The sequence below is a fragment of the Lepisma saccharinum genome, chromosome 25 (assembly GCF_977018435.1).
Source record: "Lepisma saccharinum chromosome 25, izLepSacc3.1, whole genome shotgun sequence".
NCBI classification, from domain to species: Eukaryota; Metazoa; Arthropoda; class Insecta; order Zygentoma; family Lepismatidae; genus Lepisma; species Lepisma saccharinum.
The window spans coordinates 8,973,949-8,986,474 of NC_139253.1; positions in this window are offsets into that span (position 1 = coordinate 8,973,949).

Here is a 12,526-nt window from a genome sequence, read left to right on the forward strand (position 1 = left end):
ACATTTTATGTTAAACGAGTACGGTTATTTTTGTGCACGAGTGTGTTAGCCGATGAGTAGCAAAGTATTTTAGGAACAACACTTGAAAAAAAATCTTGAAGGACTAACTAATGAAAAATTTCTTGGTAATCGAAGATCATAATACCTTTTAAGGTATGGTAATATTATAATGGGATTCAGATACCAAACTCTCGGATCCGTAACTTTTGGATCCGGATCCGATCCGAACGAATCCGGATCCGTTTGGCCATCCCTAGTTCCGAGCAGACTCGGAACAACCAGAAATAAAACACCAGATATGGTTTGCAACTCGCTAAGATGCCAACAATGGAAAGGCACATGACATTCGAAACGTTTCATTGCAGTTGAAATTAAAAGGCTAAAGAAAGAAAAAAGGATGACTCACTTTCATGTTTGCAAACATAAAATGTACAAAACTGCTCAGACTCACTGCCATTGTTAGTGCACTGAACCTTATTCTAAGCGATTTGTCTGCTTTTACCTTGTATTAATGCAAACAGCACCCCCCCCCACACACACTCCCTTCCAAACAGATTCTAAAGGCATAAGAGGTTGTGTTTTATTTCAACCCCATCACCACAGGTAGATAGAAAAACTGTACGTAATAACTAGGACTCGGATAGTTATACACTAAAAAACGCAAAATATGCATGCAAATATGCACTAAAAAGTGTAAAATATGCACTTTCAAAACCCCTTTAATTTATAAATGCTGTATATTACAAACTAAGGTGCGTTGCAAAATGATAAGAACGATATGGAATTTGAACATATCGCGGGAACGAAAAGGAAACAGGAAACGAAAGTGATGCAAACTGACAGAGAGAGGAAAGCATGTTATGAGAAACGTGGTACTGTTCACGGAGATGTGTATGTGTAACAGCAGGCAAGGTCGAAGTCAAAAGAGCGTTGCAAAATGATAAGAACCGAGTGCGATTACCCAAGTAGATGTCGTTGCCATTGGCTACAGACGGCGCTGTTGCAGCTAGCGTGCAGATCGCGAGGTATTCATGCCCTGTTGAGGAGTACGACAGCATTGATGAAGGTGCAGAATGGACCGTCGAGCAGGATTGTCGGAACGTGAAAAGGGGCAGATATTGGCATATAAGGAAGAGGGAGTGTCTTCGAATTAGATTGCGCGCCGAATTTGTCGCAGCGCCTGTGTGGTGAACAATTTCCTAAAACTTGAAGACAAGTATGGAACGAAGAAAGCACCGGGAAGGTTGCGGAAATTGATGCCTCAACAGGAACGTGGCGTCCTGAGGAAGTTGGCTGCTGGTGAAACATCCCTCAGACAGTTGGCTCGTGATCCTCATATTCATGTGCATCAATCAACGCTATCACGGGCTGTGAAACGCAGAAATTGTCTCCGATATCGCAAGGCCAAACGAAAGCCACGACTCGCAGCACAACACAAGGAGCGTCACGTGTCCTGGGCGAAGATGCACATGGCGTGGAAGGAGGAATGGCAGAGGGTACTTTTCAGTGATGAAAATAAATTCCATTTGGATGGTCCCGATGGCTGGATATACTATTGGCATGATCTCCGCAAAGAGGAAAAGATCTCCAAGAGACAACAAGGAGGACAGTCTGTAATGGTGTGGGGTGGGTTTGGTTATCATGGGAAAACGAATCTCGCCTTTCCCACAGGCCTTATGAATGCGCTCGGATATCAAAACGTCCTAACGGACAATCTATTGCCATTTGCCAATGTCATTGGTGGCGATCAGTGTCGTTTTCAGCAACACAACGCCACTATACATACTGCTGAATCGACTATCTTCTGGTTTCTTGGAAGGAATGTGCATGTCATTGATTGGCCTGCGATTTCCCCTGACATTAACCCCCATGGAAAACCTGTGGGGGTCTTCTGTGTCGTTCAGTGTACGCCAATGGAACCCAGTATAACAACGTTCATGGCCTGAGGAATGCTACCGTTGCTGCATGGGATGCTCTTGATGCTAATCTATTGAATACGCTGGTGGATAGCATGTGTGATCGGGTCTTCAAAATGGTGTACTGCCATGGTTCGTGTATTGGCTATTAAAGTAGGTCTGGGATGCCGTTCTTATCATTTTGCAACAGTCAACATGGTCACTTTTAAGGTTCGTTGCTTTGTACCTTCTCCTTGCCTGCACATGACTTCTGGTCAACACGTTTTCTCTTTCTGTACATTAGGCGAGCATTGCAATGTGCTGTGTGCCTGTACCTGTAACTTAGTAAACGTGTCACGCTTACTTTTTGATTTGTTCTTATCATTTTGCAACGCACCTTATGAAAGATTACATGCCAGGCAATGAATATGCATTATTCTGAATGCTCATTCGCTACACAGATTCTTTTCAATTAATATGGATCTGCGTTAAATGATACAAAATACATTACAGATCATGATTGCATTTGATAACAACATGATGTCTCAAATTATCGAAATTGAAACTCCTTCAGTTTTCAGCTAGAATCAGGGACGGCGCCAGAAATTTTCGACCGGGTGGGCAGAACCTCCATAGTGATAGATTAGGGTGGGCAGTATAAATAAATGTAAGATCATATATAGTATATATGTATATGTAAGACGTATGTATCCCCCTCTCTCTTACACTCCCGATTTTCCTCTTACTTCTTTTCCTCTTTATTCTTTTCTAATCTATTGTCGCATCTTGTTCCATTTCCTTTCGCTTTGTCTCTGATGCACACAATTATTTCAAGGAAGTGTTTACCCATGCGCAGCCATACATTCTAATCACATTCTTTCATGCATGTTAATACAGTAAAATATATGTGAATTAGGTTTAAGCTTGTGTTGCAAATACAAGGCACATATTTGATTTTATGTATTCGGCGACAGTGATAGAAAGTGCGATGGTAGAGAATCGTGAAGTTTCTCGTAATTTAAATACATGTTCCTGAGTGTAGTATTTTCATCGTATGAGTTTTTGACTGAAGGACTTTTCTTACTCTTTGGGGGTTACTTTTCTTAACTTACAAGGTTTATACAACTGACAAATTTTTCTTAATTTTTTTCAGTGGCGGCGATTGGGTGCCAACATTTGAAGGGCAGGCGCAATATACTTTTTCTTGGTAGAAAAGGCTTAGCATAAAGAGGCCATAGTGCGGCCGCAAAAAGTGACAAAATGTGGCGGGGGAACTGTATCTCCCCCTCCCTTCGCGATCATACTAATCGCCGCCACTGAGTGTTTGGATTAAAATGAACGTCTTATTAGAAATGATTTAAAACAAACACGGAAAACCAATTCTTTGTTCATTGTCCATGAAGTATTCTTAGGCTAATGAAAGGCTATTTTGACAAAATATCAATCATAAATAATAAACAAGTAAGATTGAAAAATCTGTTCAGAATTGAAGAGATTATTAGCTAAGTTGCTATTCGTTTTCTGAACTGTCATGTTACTAATGCGAGAGAAGCAATACACGAATGGATACATTAACATACGGTATTCTTTGAGGTAACAAAATGATTAGGACACAAGGAATTCATCGAAGTTGATCACCGTAACAATAATTATTCATCTATTTTTCATAGATGACTTGGGTTGTATGGCGTGACCATTTCCAACACACTAAAATGTCAACCTCGATCCTGTGCAGCATACCCTGGAAACTTTAATCTTTCAGGGCAACGAGTCCCTGGCGCCTGGAACCACAGTCAAAGTAATAATTTATGAGGGTTTGCATTTTGAGTATCAGCATGTGTTTGTTTTCGCCCCTTCGTTACTTTAATCTAATCACCATTGATCGTCGTCATTATCAAAATTAGCAGAAAAATGACTTACAACAAATCAACCACAACTTACTCTTCCAAAAATGGAGTTTCATTAGTTCATACTTCTTAGAAAGTTGAGGTGGTAGTTTGAATTGCACAGAGTTTCATTAGTGGATCAAGGCAGCTAATTCCGTGAACAATGATGTTGTTTTCCGAATGTCTCAAATATTTGTCTCAGGAAATCACCCTCTTAAAATAGACGCATCTTCTGTGGTGATAAAATGACACGTTTGGTGCGAGTTCTTTCTGTATATTTTCCCCAATAGCATAACGCTGTCGCATTATAATGAAGATGTACTGTGTTCGACTCCCCCCCTCCTCTGGTGGAAGCACAATGCACACTGGTTCGGACTACACGTTAAACTGTAGGTTTAGTACCGATTAGCCTATCTGAGCATAAAAGTGGGCTTAAAAGCAAACTAACAAAATCGTCTTCTAGATAGTTCTTGACGTAACTTTCTCTTCTTTACTTCAGCTGCATCTACATTTTCTGTTGACTTTTTCGGCTGATTCATGTGGCAAAATTTATGTGTGGAACCAGGATTTCTAAATAGGACAAGCCATTCATTAGCAATTGAATAATTCTGTACATTATTCCATACATAACTGGTTTATTAAAATTTATTCACTTCGGTATTGTAGTAATTATTATGATTCCTTCTTATTAGTAGAACGAATATGAAGTTGATATTTCGCATACCATATTGATATTTGAAGATGACAAGTATATAAAATTGTAATGAAATAAAAAAGGGACACTTCTGGAATTTCAATGCAGAGCTAATTAAAACTATATTATACTCTCTAGCATACTTAAACCCGAAGGTTTATGGCTACATCATCCCTCCATCCTCGTCTTGGCCTTCCTAATGGTCTCTTACCATCAGGTTTCTCAACAAGATTCCTGTAAAGTATTTTTTCCTCTGCCATTCGTGTCACATGGTCTGCCCATCTAAGTCTTCTTGACTAAATTATTCTAATAATAATTAAAAAGTGCAAATAATTGATTGTGTTGCTGGAGGAAGTAACGCTAAGATAATGTTTTTATATATTTATTTAGAGATTATTTTAACCATACCCAGGTCGGGATTTATATACGTATGTGGAGACCCGGAGCAGAAGTCCTCAAGTTCACCCTAAATTCTGATCTAATCTTGATCATACCCTGAATAATTTTGAGCCTCCTAAGCCTATTAGCTGCTTTTAATCATGGAAGTATTCATTTGATCAAAGTTTTTGTTTCAATAGTTCTAGTAATTACTTTCACTTTCAAATTACAAAATTGGCTTTTTATGGGTTGATAATATGTGAACATTTCTAGCATAGAAGATAACATTCACAAGTAAAATATACATGTTATGCACACCGGAATACACTTATTTTCATATATCCCCAAGTATTTGTACTTATTGAATTTGATTGGGTGGGCAATCGGGTGGGCACAGGAATTTTTGGGTGGGCGCTTGCCCACCCGTGCCCACCCCTGTCGCCGTCCCTGGCTAGAATAGTCTTATATTCAGAAAACACACGTTCCACTTTGCAAGATACAAGTGGACTGTATTTTAGGGCAACAAAGTCAGACACATGAAGTTCCAGGTCATCCACACGTTGTCCATTTGTATGCAGAATTTTGCAAACTTTCACCATTGTTGCAAACCATTGTTTGCTTTCAATACTGCATCCAATTTCTGTAAATACACAGGATCTTCAACCTGAGCGAGGACCTCTTTTTGTTCTATAATTTTGATGCTTGTTTGAAGTTGTTGAAGGAAGAAAGACAGAGAAAAGATAAAGAAAAGAGAAGCGAGGAGAAAAGAGGATAAATAAAGCACTAATACTGAATAGCAGACCCAACTCAATAACACAGTATAAACATCCCGTGCACTGATAAACTCAAACAGAAGTGAACATAGGCCCTGTCCGGATTGGCAAGCGCTCCGTCCCGTTCTCTCCCGTTGCTCTCGCGTGCCGTCGAAGTCACGTCCAAGTCGTCCGAATCTACATGTCCCCTTGTAGTACGGTTGTCACTTTTCCCGCTAGGTGTCAGCCCGAACTTCACCCACCGCGCTCTGGGGCGCAGGCGCATAGCACGGAAGCAGAAGGCAGACGCCAAACAAACATGACAATGATTTCCACCTATTTACTACTCATATTAAAAATGTAACACGCTATTTCATCATTTACAATTTTTCTACATTTAGTATTATTGATAAAATGTTAAAGTATAACTGAGTTTTACATCCTCTAATCAGTATATGTTGCCTGTACAAAGTGAAAGTTAGAATATGGCTGCCAAGCGCAGCGTCACAGCGAGTTCAAGCGTGCATCTGTCGCGCCTCTCTGCTCTTCCCTCCGACTCCACGTCTGCCGCGAATTCGGACAACGGAGGTTGGCTGAATCCCCGGATGGAACGGTGCTCTAGGTGACATCTGCTGCCGATTCGGACGCGGCCATAGCGTAGACTCACTACGTCTGGTAGCCGACAGTGTTGCTAACCATTTTCCGGCAATGTCCCTACAGACGTAGTCAAAATCTCCCTACAACTGACCAAATGAACCTACGCCAAGTAAAGCGACTAAAAAAACAACACCTCATGAGCGTGCAAGACAGAAGATAAAATGTACATATTTACTTACCAAATCTTTCTGCTCGGTGCTTCCACAATGGACATTTCCACTCAATTTTTTTTTACAACAAATTTAAAAACTACACCCTGGAAAAATGACCCCAGCAAGTTCTCGCGTTTCTCTGCGTCCAGTTTAAGGCAAAAACGAGACTTCCAAAGTTGCGAGGCTAGCGTTGCGCTGAAAACACGCCACGTCATGTTAATACGTCACGCCTTAGAGAGAGCTCGTTTGTCGTCTGATTCGAGCGTTCAGTTTACTGCGGGTAGCCCGCGGTGAGCGAACATGTGCTGCAGTTTTACAAATCTGTACAGATTTAAATAATGGAAGAAGGAGCGAAAAGGAAAGGAAAACCACGCTTTGTAATGATCATTCTTCCATGAAATATCCCTGCTGCTCACGTGCAAGAGAAATGAAAGGGTTCTGCTGCGTGCTTGTTCTCAGGTCATGCGAAAAAATATTGCTTATAAAATTGGTTGCTGACCAAACTTTCAAAAATATATATATTTTAAACTTATATTTATCGAAATTTACCGTAACCTATGTAGTGCAAAATAAGAATTTTCACATTCTTCACTTTATTTATAAAGCCTATTTTACTATATTTTCCATAAAGCAATTTCAGTTTGTGTTTCATTTCTGTTGCGCAAGTTATGATCAAATATTTTTGGGCAATTAAGAGAAAATACACTGACAAGATTACATCAGTTGCACAGTACATATTAATACTTAGTTTATGTATAATTATTACAAGGAGATAATGTGTGTAACCAAGGACGTATTTAAGGGGAGTTCAACGAATCCACCCTCCTTCGGTTCAGTAAAATTACCAGAGTTACCTGTTCATCCGCTTGTTCATAAAAAATTCTTCGGACTTATTTTATTCTCTTTATTTAGAGACGTAGGACGGGATACGGATGGGAAGGAAATTACGTAATTCCACACACCAGATGGGACTGCAGACCAAATGTCTGCAATTTCCTGATAGTTTTGGAATTTCTGCGATAAGAAACTGTATTGAGACTGTCAAATCAGTTATTTTTCCCCCTCGAGTCATCTTAAAGATATTTGGTTTTTAAAAGCGCAGTGACACAAAATGAACAGAAAAGTATCAATACTAGCGTGACTTTGTGACTGCATACACACAACTTTGTCGGGTCCAGCACTCCCTGCTCTCCAACAAGCTTCTGGCCAGCAGTGTCCTGGATTTTCACTTACGAAATAAAGCAACACTAATCATACCAAAAGTTGATCACCCCCCCCCCCCACGTGAACTATATATACACCCATGTGTATAACAATATCCCATTCTGAAATGGTACGATATATTTTGAATTTTGTACTGAGAAAATAGCCGCCTCATCTCGTTACCCCGAACCCATTAATTTGTTGGTTCACAACTTCACCACTAAGGATCCTATCGAGACGAGACATGGCAACCTTGGTCTCGTTCTCGTTGAGTTGTAAATGTCTGTTTCCTGTTTATTTGTAATTGTCTGATTGACAGTCTCGTATCGATTTATAAACATCCGTCTCGGTTTGGGAGGGCAATTCTCGTCTCAAGTCTCGAAAAATATAGAATTAACAACGTATGCAAAGGCCATTATAAATACAAAAAAAAGAGAAAATTCTTAATATATATATATATATATATATATATATATATATATATATATATATATATATATATATTTGACTCCTCGTTTCGACGGTACGAGGCCTCGAAAACTGAATATTATCCTGCTTATATATGCAAACTAAACCGCAGATTCAGAATTACCAGGAAATAAACTGGCGTTGTAATTATTATACACAAAATTCATGATTTATCTGAGGAAGTCGCATGTTCCAAGTTTGACTCTCGAACTGGGCATGACTGTTTCCTTGTGAGTGACATTTCATTGAACTGGAAATTGTTACATGGGAGGATGTTTGCTAGAGACTTTGGGGACAGCTAGGGGGATGCTTCTATTGTTAATGTTAGTGTTGCTCACGAGACGAGACATTTTCCGTCTCGTCTCATAAAAGAAGATGGGACAAGTGAATGTTTTCGAAATGAGATGGGACAGAAGAAAAAGTTCGTCTCGTATCGTAGCAGGTTGGGTGATACTTAGAATTTGTTTGTTGCTGGTGGTGGTAGTGTGTGTGTGTGTGGAGGGAGTGTCCTCCTGCACCCGACTTCGAATACTGCTTGTAGTCATTCATCTTCATTGTAGCGATTAGCCAAAAGGGGGAAGAAATGTGATGTTAGAGAAGATACATACTAAATTAACCATGCGTTCTCATCGTTGTGGTTAAACGAAGTGACGGAAAAGCGACGTAAAAGTAGGGTAAATACAAAAATTTGCAATATATATATTAACTGAAGAAAACTGTCATTTACTGAAGGAAATTTAAAAACTCCCCATACCTTTTTATACTGTTCACCTCTTATATTGCAGAAATTGCCGTGTAAACCAGTGTTCTAAACGTATTATTTTAAAATTTGCGAAGAAAATATTATGACGAAAATAATTGTAATTCCAGAAAAGGCATTCCTATAACATTAAGTTCTTGCTAGTCAGAACCAACCTATATATTCGCAATGAACAAGGCTGTTCACGTGTTCAGCCATTGACTGTTACAAGTTTTGCTTTGTCACCCTAATGGGAAAACCCTCTACCGAGTGGCTGAATTATAGTAAATACTGCTATACTGCTAGGGCATAATTCATCTCCAAGAAATGGAGCACAGATTTTTGCACTGGAAGTTACAAGATACTTGTTTTACACAGTAACAAGTGACCTTGCTGTCGCTTCCGTGGCTCATGCTAAGTTGATGGGACGATCAGAAGCCCCGCCTGCACGCATTTCTAAGTGATGTCGTCAGAGGACCTCGTGTCTGTGGAGAGGACGTTTTCAAATCCGTGACGTAGGAGGTGAATTTCAGCGGTGTTCGAAGGCGTGTTTCTCGAGAACCAAAACAAATATCGCCAAGATATTTTGCACATCTCATGTTTGTGTCATTATCTGTAAAATGAATGGATTTAAAACGTTTTTCATGTCAAAGTCGAAATTACAATACAGGACCCCTCCCCGATTTTTGTAATATCTCGCATACTCACTAAATGAGGCCTCCTAATCACGAATTTGAAGTTAACATTTGGGGGTCACAAGTAGAAATTGCAAAATAAGTGAAATTGAGTGGTCCGCGATCGGCACGATTGCACGTTATTTCCCGGAAGATCTTGTGTTTCCAATATTTAAAAAACGAAATATACATTCCTGATATTACTACGGCCCCAAATTTTAACTATGTTTGCCTATCCTAACCTAACCTTACCGTGAATGGTTCGCGGGGCTATCCGTCAATGGTTTGTGGGTGCATGGTTTTTCGACCCCAAATTTTAACTATGTTTGCCTTGCCTAACCTAACTTAACCTAACATTACCGAGAATGGTCAGTGGGGCTATCCGTGAATGGTTTTGCGCTAATTGTGATTACGAACCGATAAAAAATCTTATTTTCGTAGCACTTTAACGGCAAACGTTCATCACCGAAGACGCTATTTTAGTATCCTGCAATTTTACGATCGATACACTGTTGCCAAACTTACCTGTAATCAAATCAGTCCACATTCCACATGTTCTTCTATATCGTGATTGTCACTGTCACATGTAAGCACCTTCTTTGGGCAATATACCGAAATCCATAAGTTTATTAATTAGCCCACGGCAATCCTCCTGCACACTCCACCTAAAAATCTATACATTAACAACTTTTTTACTGTTCTCTTCCGCCATTCTTACACGATCCATGCTCTCCAAGTATGAAATCAACAGTGTGGCAACGCTGTAGACAGCGTAACTAATTGCGAACGTCAATTGTTCATATCAACAAATATGGCTACCATACTTGTATACGGAGAATCATTGCGAGAATTGAAAAGCTTATTTTACAACTTCTACACGTTAATGAACAATTTTTTCACCTCACCCCAAAATGTTAACTTGAGATAAATCACGACTAATTATTTCGTGAGTATAAGACGTAGCATAGAAATTACAAAATGGTCCGGTATTGTAAATTCTTGCCTTAATGAATAATAGGGCTGTGCGGGACAGAATTTTTTGGGTCCGGACGGGAAAAATTTGCAATTTCCCAACCAAGTCGGGAAATTTCTGTAGCACTGGAAATATTGAATTCTACACGTCATTTTCACTTTAAGTGTTTGTTTTTGCATTTGTAGAATAAAAACTTAAAATTTCCGATAAGGTCCAGAAACTTACAATGCAGAAAACGTCGAGAAATAACGACTTCTTAAAGTGACCATTCGGTATTTCCCGACGGCTCGGGATCTCGAAAAGTCGGGAAGTCATCGCGAAATTTTTTTCCCGATCCCGGTCCCGACTTTTCTGGATCCGCACACTCCTAATGAATAACGTTGAGTCATTTACTGTTGATTATGTTATTTGAAGTCATACATTCTGCTGCTGCTGCTGTGAACAGATAGATATTGGTTGGTGATGCTGCATTTCCTGCAGTCTTTAACAATTCTGGTTCCATTCTATTTCTCTTCTTTGTTTTTGTATCACCTAACATTGAAAATATTATTTACGTTTCTGCGTTAGAATGTGACAATGTTAGCACTATTTTCGCGAGAGTGGAAATGTTTTAAAAAAAGAACTTGCCTTGAAAGTCCTTGGTAACCGATAACATGTTTCAAAATTCTGATGGAGATTTGTTGGTTAGTTCTTATTTCTCCTCCTCGCTAAAGTATCCAGATAAACTAATCCATTTATTCCAAACCGAGCACGAAGAAAGTGCAACTGACTGGCGAGTAAGCTTTGCACTTTTGCACAATAAAATGTTATTTTCCAAGATTAAAAAAGTCCCTACGTTTCCCCTTATTTGGTAAAATCTGTCCCTACGCGGGCGAAATATAGTGAAAAGTTCCTATGCGTAGGGACATGTCCCTACAGTTGGCATCACTGGCGACAGGTATCGCGTTCGTTCAGTATGAAGCGCCCTCTCACGGCTGACAACTCCCCCGACCCCCGATAAGCTGCCGGCGCTGTCACAACTACTGAGGATAAAGTAGCGATGTCTAATCTAAGATTAGTTAGATGTTAGAAATAAGGTGTCAGAAATATTTGTATTTGGGAGGGCACCTTTTCCAGCATCCTTGCGACAAGTTACGTGCTTATTTCAATTGTAATTGTAACTGTAATTGTGAAAAGTGGAAACATTACAAAACAAGCTGTTTTTGTTTTACGGACTTCCTGTAACACAATTTGCCGGGACTTGTTGCATGAAGGGGCCGCTAAGCGGCCAGCACTGTATCGGTAAACGACTGAAATAACCTCCCTGTACTTGCTATGAAGGTTTGAGAAGAGACTGTCAATTAATAAATAAAATAGTAGGTGTTCCATAGCATGCTAGATAAAAATGTATTTTTCATAGTTGTTAGTTCCAAATATTATTTAACAGAATTTTTGGCCATCAATCACTGTTGTTGTTACAATAAAATATGATAATTGTAATAAATTGTATAATTAAATAACACTTCAAATAATAAAGTTAAACCTTGGGTGTCCGCAATAAATACATATTTAAATGAGACATCTGCTAAATAAAAGATTAAGAACTGTTGGAATAGACAAGGCATCACAAACATCTATTTGCATTTGCATACAATGTTCATTGGATATTATCCATTGTTTAATGCTTTAAACTATACCTATGCTAACACTACATTTGGAGAGAGCAACCAGTCTTCAGGTGAAATTTATTTTGCCGGTGGTGGAAATCGAACCTACAACAGACCTACAATTTTTACTACAAATCCATTGCTCTAACCAATTACCCCCGGAATTCTGTACCAAATATTTGCTCCAAAATGGCACCAAGTACCAGATTTAAATTTTCCAGGAAGGAAAAAAAATGCTAATAGGAGGAAACAATGTACTTTCAAATGCAGATTGATATTTCCCAGACTTGTAACTGGATGTTTGTGGAATGCTCACCAGCATTTTATTATCTTGTGTGGCTCTATTCACTTCTAATATTTCTAGTGAATCATGTGATGGAAAAAATGCATTTAACTCTTTTAACTGTTA